Raw genomic sequence first — 20,986 nt, forward strand, 5'->3', positions numbered from 1 at the left:
GCCTGGTTATTTCAGGACCCTCTGAGTTGTGAGTGCCTAAGATCAGAAGAACCCAAGAGTTCTCCAGTGGCATGGTGAAGCACAAGTACTTGTGGGTGGAGTGGGATTTGCCCTGTGTTTTCAAGGACTGATGTGTAAAATTTTGACTGCACCTTGTCCTTGATCCTACCTGAGCAGTAGACAAGATGGAGAGTCTGACACCCCTCATGGGAATTCAAACATGTTAGACTCACTGACAGGCGATCATGCTTCTAATGAGGGCAGAAGAATTTAACTCCATAAAAAACCAATTAGAATTGACAGTGCAAATGTAAACAGGTCCCTGGTGAATAATTTTGCTGGGCCTTCTTTCTTTGCTGCTGTATTTGTTGCTGAAGACCATAACCAAGCACGGAAGGCAGATGCTCAAGTCTGTTCCAGCAGGATGGGCTGGATGTGCACCTCCAGCTGAAGCTATGATGTGACACACCATATGCATTGAATCCACAGACAGTACCTGGGAAGGGTCCTGTGAAAATGGCATTTTTTGTCTCTTTTTGGAGGCGAGTGTTTGATCCTGTGATGACTTGGTGTAGATGTTATTGGAGATCACTTTTTGTCATTTTCAAGAGATTCAGGCAGTAAAAGGAAGTGTTTGGTCACATGTTTTGATTTCCCCTGAGATTCTTGGCCAATCACACTGAGTAATTGTGTGAATGTTTGGGGTTTTTCCTTCTGTTTTAACAACTGGATTTTAAGGACTTTCCTTTGGGTTAGTTTATGAGTTGTTCCCTTTTATGGCAAATTGGGATTTCATCTAGCAATACAGAGTTCCATTATTAAAAGTTGTAATTAATCAGTATTCTTTTAATCAGAGTCTCTCTCTGTCAAGAGACTCTGAGATAAAGCTATGTCATTGTGCCAACAAGTCATTGTGAAAACAGTGCTCTTCTCTTCATTATTGTTTTCTTCTAGTGCTTCAGAATACACGTATTAGGATGCTTGATCTCTTCTTTAAGAAAGATTGTAATCCTAAATATTGGTTGTACAAAAAACTCTTTTGTTTATTAATAATATCAGGGATAAATAACATATAACAGGGATAAATAGCATAAATAACATTAGGGATAAATATACTCTCAGGAGTTGAATGTTGTCTTCATTTTCCTATTAAAAAATTTTTATTTTATATTGGAGTGTAGTTGATTTACAAGGTTTGTGTTAGTTTTAGGTGTACAGCAAAGTGATTCAGTTATACATATATGTATTTCCATTCTTATTCAGATTCTTTTCCCATTTATGTTATTACATACTATTGAGTAGAGTTCCCTGTACTATACAGTAAGTCCTTGTTAATTATCTATTTTTACATATAGTAGTATGCATATGTTAATTCCAAACTCCTAACTTACTCCTTCCCCTCACTTCCCCTCTGGCAGCCATAAGTTTGTTTTTGAAGTCTATGAGTCTGTTTTGCAAATAACTTCACTTGCATCATTTTTCTAGATTTCACATAAAAGTGATATCATATGGTATTTGTTCTTTCTCTGACTTACCTCGCTCAGTATAATAATCTCTAGGTCCATCCTCATTTTCTTATTTTAAAGTCTTTGCTTCAAAACTACGCAAATCATTATTCATCCTCAGCTTCTTTTGATGGAGATTTTATATAAAAGAAACCAGAGACTCTGCCCCAGTGAGTGGCTCTTCATCTGTGGGCTCTGCACCTCTAGGAGAAGGGAGTTTGTGTACAACACTGCTGTGATGGGTCCAGAAAGCTGTTTTTGCTCTATATCTTTTGTTGGTGAGATAAATAATATTTTACACATATATGTCATGATTATTTTTCAATGTATGTGGGTACTTTGTTGTTCATTTGCCAAGTCGTGTCCTACTCTTTGTGACCCCATGAACTGTAGCATGCCAGACTTCCCTGTCCTTCACTATCTCCCAGAGTTAGCTCAAACTCACGTCCATTGCACTGATGATGCCATTCAACCATCTCATCCTCTGTTGCCTCCTTCTCTTCCTGCCCTCAATCTTTCCCTGCATTAGGGTCTTTTCCTAATGAAAGTCAGTTCTTTGCATCAGGTGGCCAGAGTATTGGAGCTTTCGCTTCAGTGTCAGTCCTTGCAATGAATATTCAGGGTTGATTTCCTTTAGGATTGACTGGTTTGACCTCCTTGCTGTCCAAGGGACTCTTAAGCATCTTCTCCAGCATCACAGTTCGAAATGGGGATTCACAGTTGTTTTCTATGATTATGGATTTTCCTAATTGATAGCTACTGAAAGGGCAGCTCTTAACACGTAGGGAGTTGGCATGGCAAAAAAGACATCTCATATTTTTTAAATATTGGGAACACCTGTCCTAAACTGAAATTGGATGTCCAAGTGTTTTGAATCTATACCCTTACTTATATCATGAGTGTGTTGGTTATTTTTAAGATATCTCTGCTCAAGTTTCTACTCTGAAAGGAAGACGGCTCACTGCTTCTGATGGTCAGCTGCTTCTGAGCAGAGGCAAACACTGAGAAGGGGGTGCCTTCTGTCACGATTCAGTGGTGTCAAAAGGCCCTCTTTAGTAAGCTCTCAGTGCATTTGTGGGCATTTTGCTCTGCCTGCTAGGAGACATTAGCAGTAAATATTCATTCTATTTTTGTAGTGACTGAGAACAATTTTTCATTTCTGAGGATTGCTTTCCTTGTGCTTCATTTTTACTGATTAGTTCACTTCTCTTTTCTGGCTCGTGACTGCTCTACCTCCACAAATGGAAGTTCAGGACTTTATAAAAGAATCCAGTATTGCTTACCCAAAGCCATTCTGAAGGGAGAAAGGAGGGAAATCATCTTCCCTGAGTGCCTGCCCCATGCTCCATGTAAACCTTACCTTCTTAGATGTCATGATTGCCATTATCATGGAGAGGGATGTGGGGCTTGGAGAGGGTCAGCGTCATGCTGATGGTGGCTGCAAAGGAGGTGGGGAGTTTGGGAATCAGTCTTGGGTCTGGAGATTTCTAAAATCTGTGCTTTCCCTCCCTCCCTTCCTTCCATCTCTGTAATGCTTAAGGACTTATTAACCACTTTGGATTTTGGGGTCAATTTACATTTTAATGGATACATGAGCTTTATTTTGCACTCAAGACTTCACTTATATTCTCAAATAAGTCCCAGCCTCTCCTCTGGGATTCTTATTTATTTATTTTCAATTGAAGGACAATTGCTTTGCAGTATTGGTTTCGTTTCTGTCATATATCAACGTGAATTAACCATAGGTGTACATGTGTCCCTTCCCTCTTGAACCCTCCCTCCCACCTCCCACTCTTTCCCACCCCTCTAGGTTGTTATAGAGCCCTGGTTTGATTTCCTTGAGTCATAGAGCAAATTTCTATTGGCTATCTATTTTACATATGGTAGTGTATATGTTTGCATGCTACTCTCTCCATTCATCTGGGATTTTTTTTTTTTTATGTTTAGGAAAATCCAAACATAAATTTATATATTTTCAGGTTAATAACTTGAAAACCTACTAACAAACAGTTCTAATTATATGTTAGAAAGTGAAGTGTTTTGCTTTGTGCTTTCAGACAAGAGAGTGCTCACAGGAACAATAGAAACAAATTCCAAATGTGGACTCTCTCAACCGACAACTAACCTTTTGCTAATAACATTCACCTGTGTTGTAGTGTTCTTGTCTGGAGAGATCAAAGCATTGGGATGGGTTTACCCCAAGGGTCTTTCCTGTGTGCTGATATCTATCATTCTGCCCTCCTCTGTGTTGAGAGGCAGTGAATATAGTATCTAAACATACAGTCAAACCTTGCTGGTTTGTCATTTCCCCTTTGTTCAGTCTCCTGTTTCATCATTAATTCTGTCATTTTCCTATTTCTTGTCAAGACTTTGAGCCATGAGCTGTGATGGACAGCTCACAAGTCTGACCTTTCCCGCCTCTCACATTCTTTGGCAGAAGCACTTAGAGTAGTAAACAGCCGACTGGAGAACTGCCGTTGGTGGGACAACCAGCCCCGGCCTCCTTTCCCAGGCCAGAGTCCTGTTCCCAGGCAGCTCTGGCGTGGGGACGTGTGGGTGCCCCGGGCCGAGTGTGGTCCTGACACCGAAGCTGGGTCCCAGCCGTCTTTCTGAGCGCCCAGCGTGCTTGGGCCTCCTATGTGGGCTGCGACTTCCCACACCCTAGCCTCCTCAGCCACTTTGCAGAGGATGGAGCTTTGGGGCTTCCTAAGACAAAATGCAGTGCCTTCCAAAGAGCTGCTCCCCAGCACTAAGTTACTGACCCCAGGCTCCTGAGACCTCTGGTCTGGAAGCACTCCAGCCCAGCTCTCCTTCTCTGGGGCCTCTCAGAACACACAGGATGCCCCTCTCTTCAGGGCTGCTTTCTGTTTCTTGGTCCCCATGGCATGCAGAAATTAGACCTTCAGGCTCTCAGCGTTATTCTAGTGGTCCAGGGAAGTGAGAACTGGGAACACACTGGATGCTGCCTCTGAGAGAATGACCTGCTTCATCTGCTCCTGCTGTGGAGGTGAGGCTGGCTGGCGGCTCAGGTGAGAGGGAGCATCTTGGAGTCTAGATGAGCTGTTACATGTCTTGTACTAATTAGCCCATCCTTCCCCTCTGTCTTAACCAAGGTTATTACCTTATTACCCTGGACTTGTCATTACTGGATCTGTTCTCTTTGTTTGCAGTCTCCAGTTCCCTTAAGGCCTTATAAGAACAAAGTAACAAGATGAAAGAAACATGGTGGGCCCGTCAGGAAGCAAATGCTTGAGGCTGTATTGAAGCAAAACTTCCATTCCTTTATCATCCATTCGTCCATCCATCCATCCATCAATCCATCCACTTGTCAAATTTTTTTTTTAAGTGTGTTCAGTGTGCCCAAAATCATGTGAATTGCTCAAAATATAAATGTAACTCAAGCGTATAAAAAGTTTTCAGCCTTCCAGGATCACTCTTCATTTTGTGAGCCTAAGTGACCTGTACCTTTATTCTGCGAACTGCAGAAATCCAGTCACCCTAAGGGCTGTGTGAGGATATACCTATGCCTGCTGGTGTCACCTCTTTCTTTGGGGGCTGCTGTGTCTTGGGATTCTCTCATCACCTCTTCTCCTCTGCCTCTACTTCTGCAGGAGCTGTCTGTGCTCTGGTTTGTTTTAAAACATAAACACATTTTCTTCCTTCATTGCCTAAGGCTGCTATTCGGGGGTAGGGGTGAACAGGTCACAGTGGCACCTTAGAAGTCCTTGTGAGAGAATTGTAACCTAGACAAGGAAAGCCTGAGGAATATGTTGGCTTTCACTGCTCCCAAATCATCTCCTGTCACCCACCTCCCATCTCCCTGGCCAGCCATCATTTTGCTAGTGAGTCACTTGCCACTCATCCAGGCTTTCCCTTTCTCTAGCCTCAGGCTCTTCACTTGAGAAGAGCAGGGAGGACTGTCTTAGCAGCTGGATAATGTCTCCTTAGGGGTGCCCCAGGCCCCCCAAGGGCTTGATTTTTGACATTGTTTGGTTTCTTATTGTCTTCTTCTTTTCATATCTGACCTCAGGCACATTCTTTGCAAATTAAAAAGCATGCCATAGTGTTTTCCCCAATTAAAAAAAAACAACCAAGTTTTCTCCAAAGATAAATCAGTCACACCACCTAGAATGTAGAGATAGCTCTGGGCAGCTTTTACAGTTGCATTTTGTTTCATAATTAAGATGGCAGCGTCCCTGCCAGCAATCTGGGCATAGCAGGAGAGACAGTGCATGAAGCAACTTTGTAGCAAAATATTATGAGTGATGGGACAGGGGTGCGCAATAGCTGCTATAGGACCACACAGGAAGAAGCATTTAAGTCCCACCTGCTGCTTCCTGGAAGGCTTTGTAGACTGACTTGAGTTAGGAATTTTCCAGGAAGATAATGGGGAAACAGACTGACTTGAGTTAGGAATTTTCCAGGAAGATAATGGGGAAACAGCATCTAAGCAGCTAGAACAGTATGTGAAAGTCACAGAGGTGTTCAGAGGCCTGGCAGCTTGGAGGAACAACGAGTGTTGGTGTGTTAGGAACATGGGATGAAAGGATGGGCAAGGACTCCCTAGCATGCTCAGGATTGACAATTCTCCCTGAATCAGCCATGCCACTGTGAACTCTGTGCTTTCAAGGCGGCTGCAGCAGAGGATGTGCAGAGGATGAACTGGGGAGATGCCAGGTGGGAGCCTTCTACTCAAGAAGGCCCGAATTCCAGCAGGGCATGGAGATCAGATATACACGTGAGCGTGCTTAGTCACTTCAGTTGTGTCCGACTCTGTGCGACTCTATGGACTGCAGCCTGTCAGGCTCCTCTGACCATGGGATTCTTGAGGCAAGAATACTGTAGGCAGTTGCCATGCCCTCCTCCAGGGGATCTTCCCAACCTGGAGATTGAACCTGTGCCTCTTATGTCTCCTGAATTGGCAGGCAGGTTCTTCACCACTGGCACTACTTGGGAAGCCCAGAGATCAGATACACGGCAGGCCAAATGCCTTCATCGCCACCATGGGTTTGCTGGGGCTGCCCGGCTAGTGCATTGCACCCACCAGTATGCCTGAGGTTGTGTCTGATTCATCACACAGAAAGTCAACCAATAAATGTGGGTTGAAAGAATGAACGGGGGAAGTTGGACATGGTGTCCAAAGATGTATTCAGTTATTGTCATTTCATGTCATACATCTCAATGTGACTGACAAGTCTTCCTTGTACTGACATGCACAATATGAGTTCCCAAATAAACAGGGCACTCACATGCTAGCATTTTAAAGGATAACTCCGGGATGGTTTAATAAAGAGATAAACTACAAAGGCGTAGGCAGGTTACAGGGAATCTACAAGGGATGGTAAAGTGCCCGAGGGCAGTCTTCACCCCTATAAACCCCCAAGGTGAGAGGAGGGATGTTCCTGGAGCCTGGAAGGAGAAAGTTACGTAGGGCGGGCCACCCTGACAGGCCCTGTAGCCTTTAGTGGAGGTTTGTAGTCAGCAGGAAGAACTCAAGGGAGTGCTACCTTGCCACTTTCCTCTCTCCCTCCATCTTCCAGCAGGCCACCCAGTTGGCTAAATTCCACCAGAAGCTGAAGGGCAAGGGGGCCTGTGGCCCCTCCCAGGCAGAGGGCAGGGTGTGTCTACCACTTTTGGTGGTTCCGCCCTTTTCACTTGAGATCAGAAGGCAGAAGGTGTGTGGAGGCAAACAGAATTCTTCCTCCCTGGAATGTCATCTGCGTGAATCTTCTGCTTTGGCTGCTGTCGCAAGGCAACACAGGCTTCACATTAGACTCAGGCAGTTCTGTGTCCCTGCTCTGCATAGCTTCTGTGTGCTCTCTGATCTCTACAAAACCGACTGACAAGCCCAGCTCAGTGGCTAAGAGTGATTCAGTTGGGTGCTTAATTCCTACAGTAGCAAAGCGGAAGGACCTCCTTAAAGACGTGAACTTTGATCAGGAAACATATAGTCTCAGACAGAAGTTAGGGCTACTATTTCAATATTTGTGCTATGATTGAATAGAGGCCTGCGCTTTGGTCGCCTTGAATGGGAAGGGAAGTGGCGCTTGTTGCACACCGATCAGGTTCTGTGTCACATGCTTTGAAAGACTGAAGCTCTCAGGTCATTGAAATTGGCGGTCCATATTCATCATCACCCATCAGTCATAGCTCTGTCAAAACCTTGATAAAACTTGCCATCTCTGTGTAGTACTTCTGTAAGACTAAAGCATTTTTGCAAAGCTTCGAAAAATTAAACTAATGTAAAACCTCTGTGGGGAACTGTTCTCATAGCTGGCTTGAAAGCATCAACGATTAAATAACAGTGCTTCACGAGGCAGTCGAGCATGGTGCCCTGCTGAAGCTGCAGAGAAATCTGAATAAACAGAATGCAGAAGCTCAGTAGGAATTTGACCAGGCTAATAATATTTCATGGGTCTATAAACCTGTAATTTAGCCTCAGGATTTCTGCCCTTTGTTTCCCTTCTCAACTTGGTTTTCCCTTGTACTTTGTGACAAGGAAAATAAGGTTGTCATAAACCTTCCACCTTAGATGGTGGATTCATTGCAAGCGGCACTGGTTTTTACTACCGACCACAAATAAGAGACAATGGGGCTCGATGATACTATTGGATTTTATGCAGTTGGAGTTGGTGCTGCTGGATTTGTAGGAAGTCTCCCGAGGCTCATGTGCCCCTTCTGGGAATTTTATTTTTCCAAATGAAGCCGACCTTAAGAGATTTCAACTTTGATCACTTTTCTTTAATGACATCATAATAAAGGGGCTGGGTGAAATCACATGTCTCTTCACCAGATTTCCCTAACACCCAGGTCCATTGCCCAAATGAAGAAGATAACCGACTGTGCTTAAGGAGACAGAGGATGCATGTCTTTAACAAGGTGTTACTGGAAGAAATATACTGACCAGATGCTAACATTAAATCATAATCTATCTGACTTTGCTACAGCCAAATTGAAATGGCATTACCGTCAATCACAAGCTCTTCTTTTAAAAATCTCACCGTTATAGAGATCTTTTCTTGAATTGTGACTTCGGTAGCCCTAGCTAGCTAGGCACACACAAAAAGTCTTTTTTTGAGACAATTCACAATTTGTTCACTCTTGCTCTTACCTGCTAAGATATGAACTCTAGCACCTTGCAGAATGACCTCCACCTCCTCCAGTAATTTCTGGAAGTTTCTATGATGTGACTTATGTGTGCTTATGAGCCAGAAGGTCATCTCCCACAAGGTGTCTGGTTGGTTCCCCACTCCCCGCTCCTGCTTCTGCTGGCTATTGCTGCAGCCACTCGAGGCACCAGAATGCCTTGTCATCAGAGCTTTGCTGTGTGCTCTGAGCCACCGGTGTAGCTGGCTATGCTATTTTAAGCCCAGAAATAAGGATACTGTTATTCTCTATTAGCCAGGTAGCAAGGCAGCACCGCTTATGCTTCAAAAACTAAAAACATTTAAAAAATAAAAATAGCTTCTTTAGTTTTAATTTGAAGTCTATTGCCCTCCCCTTCTTCCCAAAATATGGGAGTTGGAAGAAATACCCAGGTGACACTCACCACGCTCTTTCTCACTGGCTGCTTGTCTTCCAGGCCTCTTTTGGGTGAGTTCACTCCAGGAAATTAGTCTGTCAAGTGACAATAGGGTCCTGGCCATCATGCCTCACCAGACAATTAGACACGCTCATATTGGAGGCCTGGCACTGAACACCATTTAGTTTAAGCTGGGATTTCCTCATCATGGAGTGCGATTGACTTGAACATCAGTGCTTTGAGACTCTCTCAAGCTCAGGCCTAAGTGGACAGTGGGTTGAAGCGAACCAGAGGGATGGCCTCTGTTACAGGATGTTGTGTGCAGCCCCTCATTCATATACTGGGGTCCTCACCCCCCAGTTTCTTAGAGTGTGACTACATTTGAGATGGGGTCTTTATGGAGGATTAAATGAAAACGGGGCATTTAATGTGGGCTCTAATCCAGTATGGCTGGTATCCTTAGAAAAAGAGGAAATTAGGGCAGAGAGATACCACATGGAGGGAGATGTGGAGACACAGAGAGAAGATGACCGTCTACAAGCCAAGGAGAGAGTCCTGGGACAGTCCTTTCCTCCCTGTCCTCAGAATGAGCCAATCCTTCCAGTACCTTGATCTTATCATCTTGATCTTTAAAAAAAAATAATTTTAAAGGATTAGTTGCTTTATAGTGTTGTGTTAGTTTCTGCTGTGCAGCAAAGTAAATCAGTCATATATATATACATATATCCACTCATTTTTAGATTTCTTTCCCATGTAGGTCGCCACTGAGCACTGAGTAGAGTTCCCTGAGTTATCCAGTGTTTTCTCATTAGTTATCTATCTTATACATAGTAGTGTATATATGTCAGTTGACATCTTGATCACTAGCCTCCAGAGCTGGGAGATGATGCATTTCTGTTGTTTAAGCCACCTGATCTGTCTGTGGTCCGTCCTATGTTACGGCAGCCCTCGTAGCCCCACAACATCCCAGGAACAGTTCTCAGGTGGGGCCTGAGAGGCTGACTCTGCCTGCAGGGATGGAGCAAGCCACCCTGCATGCTGTGGGTTGTTCTGAGAAGCACCAGTGTGAAGGCCAACCAGCAAGAGGTGACCAGCGGTGTTCTTGTGGGGAGGTGCAGCCCAGGAGTGAGGAGTCTGGAAGAGGCAAGATGGAACTTCCCTGGTGGTCCAGTGGTTAGGACTCGGGGCTCTTACTGCAGGGGGTGTGGATTCAATCCCTGGTTGAGGAACTAAGATCCTACATGCCATGCCATGTGGCCAAAAAAAAAAAAAAAAAAAAAAAAAGTGATACAGACTGGAAGAGCCAAGATGCCTAGACTCAGGAAGATGTCCATCATTGTCAAGAAGTCTGTCAGAGCCCAGACTGAATGACAAAGAAAATGATAGGACTCTGGTTTGGGGAAAAACCAAGGATGAGCAAGGCTAGGATTTAGTGTCTGGACACTGTGAGGGAATGTGGGTACCGTTATGGGAGGAGGGTCAGGTCCTGTCCCTAGAATCTGACCCTAAAATCAGATGGGACTACCAAGGTCATTTTCCATCCCAAACACTTATATTTCTGACCTGTCTGTCCTTAGATCACCCCTGACTGGTGATATATAGGGTCCTAGTGTCTAAAGCAAGCTAAACCTATAAGAAATAATGTGAAATGCCTTCAGTGCTGGCCCAGGGAGGCAGTGAGGTCACTGCACAGCCACTACAGTTCTGCTGAATGAACAAGGGTCCATCTTCCACAGGAGCCATTTGCTTGGTATGCTTATTAATTTTCAATGTGCCATTCTGGGATCTTTCCCAGAAATGTCATCCGTGACTCCTGGGAGGAATTTTTCCAAGCAGGTGTCCCTGTTTTGCTGCTAGTAGCGGGAGCTTCTGAAGCAACATGAGTTGCCTTTCATGTACCACATACCCCAGGCAGAAGCAAAAATGCCCAGCACAGGAGAGACTGTAGACAGTGTAACTAGGGTTTCGGTTTAGTTTTGCCTGCAAATGGAAAACAATTTAAGCCGCTGCTCTACCGGTTGGTGAAAGTGGTCAGAGCTACTAGCACAGAACATAGTCTCAGATTTTCTGGGTCTAAGACTCTAGAACAGCATTTTTCAGACATTTTGTAATAGAATCCTTTGTTCAGATGGATTCTTAAGGAGAGCTCATGACAACAGAGGGAAGAGGAGCAGCTTTAGTTGAAACAGAGAGGGGAGGCCTGCCTGCTGCTCATCCCTCAACCAGAAAGAGTTTTTGATGAAGGGCAGTTTAAAAGCCACCCTCAGATTTTAATTCACTCAGAAAGAGTAGCTCATTCATTAACTGGCCAGGTTGATATATTATGAATATATTACGAATACTGAAAAACCTAAGAAACTTTTAGATTTTCAAAATATGAGACTACGACCTTAAAAGATGAAAAGAAAGTTAGCTAAGCAGTTGTCCCAATTATTTGCTGTTCTTTTAACAAGCGATCCCAATACTTTAATGGCTTGAGATAACAACATGCATTTAATTTGTTTCTGAATTGCAATTTGGATGGGCACAGGTCTGCTCCAGCGGCCTCAGGCTGGGGCAACTTAACAAGGACTGGAACATTCACTTCCAAGATGGTTTACTCAGATGGCTGGCAGGTTGGTGCGCTATTAGCTGGGAGCTCAGTTGGGGCTCTTGGATAGGAGCCTTGATTAGTTTTCACAGAAGTCTCTCCTTGGGCTGCTGAAGATTCCACTGCATGGCAACTGCCTTCCAACAAAGTAAAGATCCAGACAGGCAATGAAAGCTGCCCAGTCTTGTAAGAGTTTCCCCTGGAAACTGAGATGGTGTCATTTTTCCTTCATTTCATTGGTCAAAGCAGCTACAGAGCCCACCCACATTCGGGGCCATAGACCACACCTCTTCATGGGAGGAGCGTCAAAGAATTTATGGCTATCTGTAAACGACGGCAGTGGTTTCTTTCTTTGTTTTTCTTTCTTTTTATTCTGTCATCATCCTGTTCTTCCTCCTCCAGTGATAAAAATGTATGGAATCATTACTGTGTACCAGACACTTTGCTTAGTGTTCCAGCAGCATGTAAGAGAGAAGTTCAGTTTAGTTCAGTTCAGTCGCTCAGTCGTGTCCGACTCTTTGCGACCCCATGAATCGCAGCACGCCAGGCCTCCCTGTCCATCACCAACTCCCAGAGTTCACTCAGACTCACGTCCATCGAGTCAGTGATGCCATCCAGCCATCTCATCCTCTGTCATCCTCTTCTCCTCCTGCCCCCAATCGCTCCCAGCATCAGAGTCTTTTCCAATGAGTCAACTCTTCGCATGAGGTGGCCAAAGTACTGGAGTTTCAGCTTTAGCATCAGTCCTTCCAGTGAACACCCAGGACTGATCTCCTTTAGAATGGACAGGTTGGATCTCCTTGCAGTCCAAGGGACTCCCAAAGAGACAATCCCATATTCACAAGAGAAGATTTGTTTCCTCCACAAACTATCACTAAAGAGAAGCAGTCACAATTTATGATCACTTACATGTAACAAATATTTAGAGATTGCCTATTGTATGTGCCAGATGCTGGAGGGACTACCAGAATCGTTAAGACCCAGGACTTGTCTTCATTGAGTTTACAGTCAACAACGATGAGACAAGACGGCACACTTGTCTGATCGGGGAGACTGATTTTGGCTGAGGGGTGGGGAATGGTTCATGGTGGAGGCAGCAGTTGAAGACACTTCAGATGGAGGCTGAGAATGAGGCACATTCCAAGATAGGAATCTGATGAGAAGATGCTCAGAGGTTGGAAAATGCTGGTTTGATTAGGAAACGATGCTTCAGGTGTTTTGGTAGGAGTTTGATGTCTGCGTAGGGGAGCTTGGGGAAGATAATGCTGGGAAAATGGCTTGGGGGCCTTGTTGGGAAGGCCCCAGAATTGTATTTTTAAAGCTCTGGTTTGGAATACTTAAAAGTTCTCATGTTTTATTTGAGAATAAAATTTTTTTTTGAGTTCACAAAGATGCACAGTTCTGAAGTGCCAACCACAGCTGCCGTGAAAGGAGGTATGGCCTCACAGCAGAGGATGGCTAGAGACATGGACCGTTTATTCCTACCATCCTCGATTCAGCATCAGCATCAGTTTAGTTCAGTTGCTCAGTTATGTCCGACTCTTTGCAACCCCATGAATTGCAGCATGCCAGGCCGCCCTGTCCATCACCAACTCTTGGAGTTTATTCAAACTCATGTCCATTGAGTCGGTGATGCCATCCAGCCATCTCATCCTCTGTCATCCTCTTCTCCTCCTGCCCCCAATCCCTCCCAGCATCAGAGTCTTTTCCAATGAGTCAACCCTTCGCATGAGGTGGCCAAAGTATTGGAGTTTCAGCTTCATCATCAGTCCTTCCAATGAACGCCCAGGACTGATTTCCTTCAGAATGGACTGGTTGGATCTCCTACACCACAGTTTAAAAGCATCAATTCTTTGGTGCTCAGCCTTCCTCACAGTCCAACTCTCACATCTATACGTGACCACTGGAAGAACCATAGCCTTGACTAGATGGACCTTTGTTGGCAAAGTAATGTCTCTGCTTTTGAATATGCTATCTAGGTTGGTCATAACTTTCCTTCCAAGGAGTAAGTGTCTTTTAATTTCTTGGCTGTAGTCACCATCTGCAGTGATTTTGGAGCCCCCCAAAATAAAGTCTGACACTGTTTCCACTGTTTCCCCATCTATTTCCCATGAACTGATGGGACCAGATGCCATGATCTTTGTTTTCTGAATGTTGAGCTTTAAGCCACCTTTTTCACTCTCCTCTTTCACCTTCATCAATAGGCTTTTGAGCTCCTCTTCACTTTCTGCCATAAGGGTGGTGTCATCTGCATATCTGAGGTTATTGATAATTCTCCTGGCAACTTTGATTCCAGCTTGTGCTTCATCCAGCCCAGTGTTTCTCATGATGTAGTGACGTACTCCTTTTCCTATTTGGAACCAGTCTGTTGTTCCATGTCCAGTTCTAACTGTTGCTTCCTGACCTGCATACAGGTTTCTCAAGAGGCAGGTCGGGTGGTCTGGTATTCCCATCTCTTTCAGAATTTTCCACAGTTTATTGTGATCCACACAGTCAAAGGCTTTGGCATAGTCAATAAAGCAGAAATAGATGTTTTTCTGGAACTCTCTTGCTTTTTCCATGATCCAGCAGATGTTGGCAATTTGGTCTCTGATTCCTCTGCCTTTTCCAAAACCAGCTTGAACCTCTGGAAGTTCACAGTTCACATATTGCTGAAGCCTGGCTTGGAGAATTTTGAGCATTACTTTACTAACGTGTGAGATGAGTGCAATTGTGTAGTAGTTTGAGCATTCTTTGGCATTGCCTTTCTTTGGGATCGGAATGAAAATTGACCTTTTCCAGTCCTGTGGCCACTGCTGAGTTTTCCAAATTTGCTGGCATATTGAGTGCAGCACTTTCACAGCATCATCTTTCAGGATTTGAAATAGCTCCACTGAATTCCATCACCTCCACTAGCTTTGTTCGTAGTGTTGCTTTCTAAGGCCCACTTGACTTCACATTCCTGGATGTCTGGCTCTAGGTGAGTGATCACACCATCATGATTATCTTGGTTGTGAAGATCTTTTTTGTACAGTTCTGTGTATTCTTGCCACTTCTTTTTAATGTCTTCTGCTTCTGTTAGGTCCATACCATTTCTGTCCTTTATCGAGCCCATCTTTGCATGAAATGTTCCCTTGGTATCTCTAATTTTCTTGAAGAGATCTATAGTCTTTCCCATTGTTTTCTCTATTTCTTTGTATCGATCACTGAGGAAGGCTTTCTTATCTCTCCTTGCTATTCTTTGGAACTGTGCATTCAGATGCTTATATCTTTCCTTTTCTCCTTTGCTTTTCGCTTCTCTTCTTTTCACAGCTATTTGTAAGGCCCCCTCAGACAGCCATTTTGCTTTTTTGCATTTCTTTTCCATGGGAATGGTCTTGATCCCTGTCTCCTGTACAATGTCACGAACCTCATTCCATAGTTCATCAGGCACTCTATCCATCAGATCTAGTCCCTTAAATCTATTTCTCACTTCCACTGTATAATCATAAGGGATTTGATTTAGGTCATACCTGAATGGTCTAGTGGTTTTCCCTACTTTCTTCAATTTAAGTCTGAATTTGGCAATAAGGAGTTCATGATCTGAGCCGCAGTCAGCTCCCGGTCTTGTTTTTGCTGACTGTATAGAGCTTCTCCATCTTTGGCTGCAGAGAACATAATCAGTCTGATTTCGGTGTTGACCATCCTGTGATGTCCATGTGTAGAGTCTTCTCTTGTGTTGTTAGAAGAGGGTGTTTGCTATGACCAGTGTGTTCTCTTGGCTAAACTCTATCTGCTTTTGGAGATACTCTATTTCCTGTTGAAAACCTTTGAGTGAGGATCATCACCTTTTCCTGGGCTTTGCTTTTGGAGTCTCAAAGGCCTGGCTGCTGGTGTGGAAAAGCTTTCCAGAATAGCTGTTGCTCCCTTTGAGTGAGATGCCTATGGTCAGCTGGAGAAGAGCAAGCAGGATCTGGAGCTGAGGACCTGGAAAAGTGGCTGCTGTTGCCGCTTCTGTTGCCAGTTGACAGCAGGATCTTGGAGAAGAACAAAGAAGCAGATATAATTTATTTTGAGGATAACAGAGAAAAGTAGTTTTCAAATTAGAGGTCAGGGTAGTGGGGGTTTCTTTGTGGTTTAGGGACTGTGGGTAGAGGAAGAGTGTTAGTGATTATTTCTTATTTCAAGTGAGAAGATAATGCCATAACCAGAGGAATTGTGATAAAGAATGTAGGAAAAACACTTCAAAGAGAAATAAGAGGGTCAGAATTAGCTCGTTTGTGGATGATAGCAAGGCCTGGAAACATTTTGAAGGAAGAGATAAAATGATTTGAGAGTTATAAAGACATAGAAAACTAAGTAAAATAGAAACAACTCTTCAGATTTTTATTTTGATATCCCTGAAGTCTGATAGAAAAGCTGGGAAGATCTTTAGGAATGAGGATAGAATCGTGAAAGTAGGAGAAAAAATGCATTTTTAAATCGTTTTGAGTTTCTTGGCCCATATGCTTGTGGGTGAACACAAATATAATTAAAAGAATATGCTCGCCGCTATTTGGGGGCATTCTACATACAAGGAGAGAGGTCACTTCACTAGCCAGCATAGCTCCCAGCCTACTGGATGATGGAATCACAAGCAGGACATTCCTCTGCCCATCACAAAAGAACCCACACCATCACTTTTTGAGAAGTGGAAGGGTTACTGCACGTTAACCGTAGAATCTGTTGCCCTCTCCCCGAAGCGGTGTCAGCTTTGGGACTTGTGTTCGAAGTCTACTTTGAGGGCCCATCACAGTGTGTAGTCATCCAGTTTATTTTTATTTCCTTTTCAGCCCTCTATTTGTCCTCTGGCCTCCCCTCAATTAGGATGTATGTTGCATGAGAGCAGGACCTTGCCTGTTGTCCACTGCTGTATCTCTAGTGCAGCTCACAGTGTGGTAGAGAGTGGTTTAATGAGTGAACAGAACTGCTGTCCCTTGGAGCTGTCTTTTCATAAATTTTGGAGGAAACATTTTCCCTCTTGCTAGTCATGCGACATCACTTTTTAAAAGAAATTGTGTCTGAATTTAGAGGAGTGTCCAAGTCGAGAGAATGAAAAGACAGGAGAGTATTGTGGCAGTAGAACCTCAAGCATCCAGTAGGAAGTGGTAGTTGGACACTAAGAATTGTGACCAGTCTGAGTGGACCAGAGGATGGGAAACACCACACGTTTGCATGATGCTGCCCATGCTTCAGGGTCCCCAGGAGGAAACAGGAGGACAGGTGGGCAACAGTCCTGGCTGGTGTGGGGGGCCAGGCTGCTAAGTGTCATGAGGAGCTGTCAGTGGAGCTGGAGGCAGGGTTATACTCACCAACTGTGGGGCTGCCAGGGGTCAACATTCATTTCCGGGATATGATAACCTCATGCCTGCAAGATGAACAGTGAGAATTTGAAAGGATGGTTTTGTGGAAGATGGGAGGATGTTCCAGTGGGAACGTGATGGGACATGGTGTGTGTGATGGGACAGTTTGTGGTTACCAAGAGAGAGGGCCAAAGGGGTGAATAACTAGAGTTTCAAGGCAACTTCTAGCTTTCAGATTGAGCTCAATTCAGACAAGTGAGTAGATGCCATAGAAACATGGACCACTCTCTCTAACTTTAAAAATGTATCCAAGGAGCTGAGCACCTGGGAGGCAGGGGGCCATTTGGTTTGTTGTCATTTAAGGCAGGGGTCCCCACTCCCCTGGCAGAGGTCCAGTACCGATCCTTGGCCGGTTTGGAACTGGGCCGCACAGCAGGAGGTGAGTGGCTGGCACGTGAGTGAAGCTTCATCTACTACTCCCCATCACTTGCATTGCCTGAACCATTGCTAATATTACCACCTGCACCATCTCCCCAACCCCGTCCATGGAAAAATTTGTCTCCATGAAATTGGTCCCTAGTACCAAAAAGGTTGAGGATCGATGATTTTAAGGCCATTTCCTTTACAAACATGAAACACCCAAGCATGTGATGCCACAGTCATTCTGTAAACTCAAGGTCATGATGTCTGGGAATGGGAGAGAAATGTTTCTCTCAGTTAAGCCAAATACACACCCAGAAAGTATGTCTGAATATTGTTTCTCTTCCCTTCAAGTCACTAGCAGCCTAGAAGAATCCTTGGCAGGAATATAGGGATATCTAGTTTATGTGAAGAAAGTTTATACAGTGGTGGCCTTGTAGCTAGTGGGACTATTCTGAGAAGTTGTGTTCTCTTTTAACTTTTGAACAAAAACAATTTCAGTTAAGATGAGGTCTTTTGAATATTGTTGGTTTGCATGGTCATTTTGTGCCATGTCCCCATATGAAATATGGTAGGGCATTCTCTGACCCACATTTTAATTAATCTTTCAACTCTATCTGTTAAAGAGCAGAGATTCTCAATTGCTTTGAATAGAAGGCAACATTAAAACCCTGAGTAGGTCAGCAAAGTGTGTGTTTCACTTCGAATGAGGTTGTTTAGGATTTTAAAGTTCTCTAACTTCTCATCTACTAATATCTTTTGAAGATGAAGTATGGGATGCCAGTGTCATAGGGTCAGTCCTCAACTCTCCATGGGTAATCCAAGTCCACAGACAACAGTTCCATTTCCTCTGTATCTAGAAGTTGTAATCCCTCCATCCACCCCTCCACCACCTAACATTTGTGTGAACTCCTTAACAGGAAGCAAAATAACGTTTTTTGAGTTTCCTGATTAGGTTGTCTTTAGTCTACTCAGGTTGTGAAAACAGAATACCATAGACCAGGGACTTGTAAACAACTTAAACTGATTTCTCATAGGAGGCTGGAAAGCTCAGGATCAAGATGTGGGCAGATTCAGTGTTCAGTGAGAGCACACTTCCTGGTTCATAGACACCCAGGCAGCCTCGGTGGGGCACTTGAGGGTTGCCCCTGCTAGAATGAGCAGAAGTCAAGGTTGGCACATGGCAGAAGGCGTGAGGGAGCCCTGTAGAGTCTGTCTAATAAGGGCACTAATTCTGCTCATGTGAGCTCCACCCTCATGACCTAATTACCTCCCTGAAATTACCTCCCACCTTCTAATACCCTCACATTGGAGCTTAGTTTCAACATATGAATTTGCGGGAGGACAGACTTAGTCTGTAGCAAGAATTGTTCTCAAATTTGTAATGAAAAAAAAGGGTAAATGATAGAAGGGAGGAGAGAAAAGAGGGATGATGAGACATAATATACGTGGTTGTGTTACAGGAAGGCAGAAATGAATTGTCTGAGAGGACATAACGTGGTGCTGGGGTGGAGAGCAGCAGGGTAAGGGAACTCAGGAGAACTGCCCTGCCACGTGGCTCACAGTCCCAGGCTTTATGGTAATGGGGTGAGTTTCTGGTTTGTGTCTGGCTGATCATTCGGACAGAGCATCCTTCCTGGTGGTGCATGCATTGCTCAGCCAAGATGTAGTCTAGTGTGAGGGTTTCTGGGAGATTGTCAGGACCTATTCTGTCTTCCCTCTTCCTTTTGACCCCTCTCAAACTCTCCTGGTTAGTTTCAGTGGGGACAGCGCTGAGCTCTTTACTGGGACCTCCTGTTGTGAGCCGTCGTCATTGTGCCTGGCCAAGGTGAGCAGTTTTGGTCACCCAGTTCCCTAACAGTTAGCAGTTTTGGTCACCCAATTCCCTAACAGTTGAACTGTCTACACTGCCCCAGTCACTACAGTGTTCTATCCTGATCAGAACTCCCTAGGCCCTGGGGCTTTTCCTGCTTTGTCCACAGATTTCCTCAACTGAGAGGGAAGTCTGCTTGTTCTAGCAGGGGCAGCCCTCGAGTGCCCCACATATGCTGACTGGTTCTCAGATGGACTCACGGATTCTGGATGCTCTCAGCTCAAGGCCTTTGATATTTGGAACTTTTGAGGAATCTGATGAATCAATCAACCTTCACCTTGGTGCCTGCTGAGCCCATCTCTCCGCTGTTGCCTTCTCTGGTAGGAAAGATAAACGAAAATCCCATTATTCAACCTACGGTATTGCAATGGCAGTTTCCTTTGAGCCTCTTGGCAAAACCCTGCCTGCTTTAGAACTGTACATCATATTGGATCCATTGAGAGCCATTATTTATCTGACAGGATATTTATAAAAGCCAGCATTAGCTGCAGCTCCGAGTCAATATGTTTCTTTCTTGCTGACACATATCACACCAACAGGCTTGAAATATTTAAATACAATAGTCCCTTCAAGAAATCATTAATTTTTCTATCACTGCTAGAAATGATAATTTGATGGATATGGATTTAGTTGGAATAGCTGAGCTGACTAGAATGGATACTTTCAAGTGTCTGGGCAGAGAAGCCTGTGTAGGATCCAGTGAGGGACCAGTGAGAACCGGAATCCAGTGCCCTTTGCTCAGCCCCCAGTGCCATCCCACCCACTTCGGCCAGGAAGGCGAGTGCTCCAGGGGAAAATGCTTAAATATCAAGAAGAGGAAATGAAACAGGACAAACCACCTCATTACTGGTCTGTCTCTTTCTGTCCCAGCCTGTCTCCTTCCTCTTTCTTTCCCTGGCTCTCCTTTGCCCTCATTTCTCTTTTATCCCCCTCTCTCTTTTTCTCTGCCTCTTCCCCTGGTTTCATCTCCTGCTCTTTGATCTTTGCCTTCTCATTCACATTCCCTGCTTCATGTGGCTGTGCTGAAATTGATGACAGTCTTAAGTGCCTCCCCCAGGGTCACTGCTCCAGAGAGGGGAGGGGAGGGGAGGGGCCAAGAAATAGCCTGTGTTTATTTGGCTGTTGGCTCAGTCTTTCCCCAGGGTTCCTCATGCATAATTAATGCAGAAAGTTTCCCTGGCCCTTCACAGTACAGATCGGGGAGTCTAAAGTGTGAGACTTTTTGGATGGATGAAGGACTTGGACCTTTTCAGAATGTATGGTACCTTGTATTCCTGAGTCTGTTTCTTGACCAGATGAAAGGGGTCTGTGCAACTGTGTGATCATTGGCCTAGCATTATGTTACATTCTTTACAATAGCAGCTTCCTAGCCTTTCTGTCCCAGAAATGGCTCATCTGCTTTGAAGATGAGGCAGACAGTAAGGTAGGGGACACATTTTCCTGTGTGGTTCTTGATGACAAATCATGAATCAACCAGGAAAAAGAAAAAGGCCAAACATTTCAGCACAGCCTTAGATTGTCACCTTGGGACAACCTTGGCCTTTCCACTCAGCCAAATTTGCAGGGAAAAAGGAAGTCAGAAGCTCAGAGAGCTGTTGGCAGGATGGTGAGGAGGGTTCCCTGTTGCCTTCTGTAGTTCTGTCCACCCTGGTGGCAGTGACCACCCAGCCCTGCTTCTCCCCGTTTGCTCCCTTATCAAAACAGTCATCTCTTGTATCACATTCCTTCTGTTGTCACTTTTGACCTAATGTCTGAAAAAGTTGTGATTAACTTTTA

The 20,986-nt window shown here is 44.5% G+C and overlaps 1 protein-coding gene across 11 annotated transcripts in view; it reads left to right on the forward strand.

The window, feature by feature from the left end:
* Positions 1–20,986, forward strand: part of SLC7A11 (solute carrier family 7 member 11) — a 553,887-nt gene that overhangs the window by 22,559 nt on the left and 510,342 nt on the right. Inside the window, exon 4 of one of the 11 annotated variants that reach the window (XR_008703688.1) lies at positions 4,676–4,809. The exons of 9 other annotated variants lie outside the window; for them this stretch is intronic. The gene's annotated coding sequence lies outside the window, so the exon portion shown is untranslated. Of the gene's footprint in view, positions 1–377; positions 1,818–4,675; positions 4,810–20,986 lie in introns of those variants that run through there. One more of the 11 variants, XR_008703691.1, reaches the window with a different exon arrangement.

Source organism: Bubalus kerabau, chromosome 16, assembly GCF_029407905.1.
Source record: "Bubalus kerabau isolate K-KA32 ecotype Philippines breed swamp buffalo chromosome 16, PCC_UOA_SB_1v2, whole genome shotgun sequence".
In the NCBI taxonomy this organism is placed as follows: domain Eukaryota; kingdom Metazoa; phylum Chordata; class Mammalia; order Artiodactyla; family Bovidae; genus Bubalus; species Bubalus kerabau.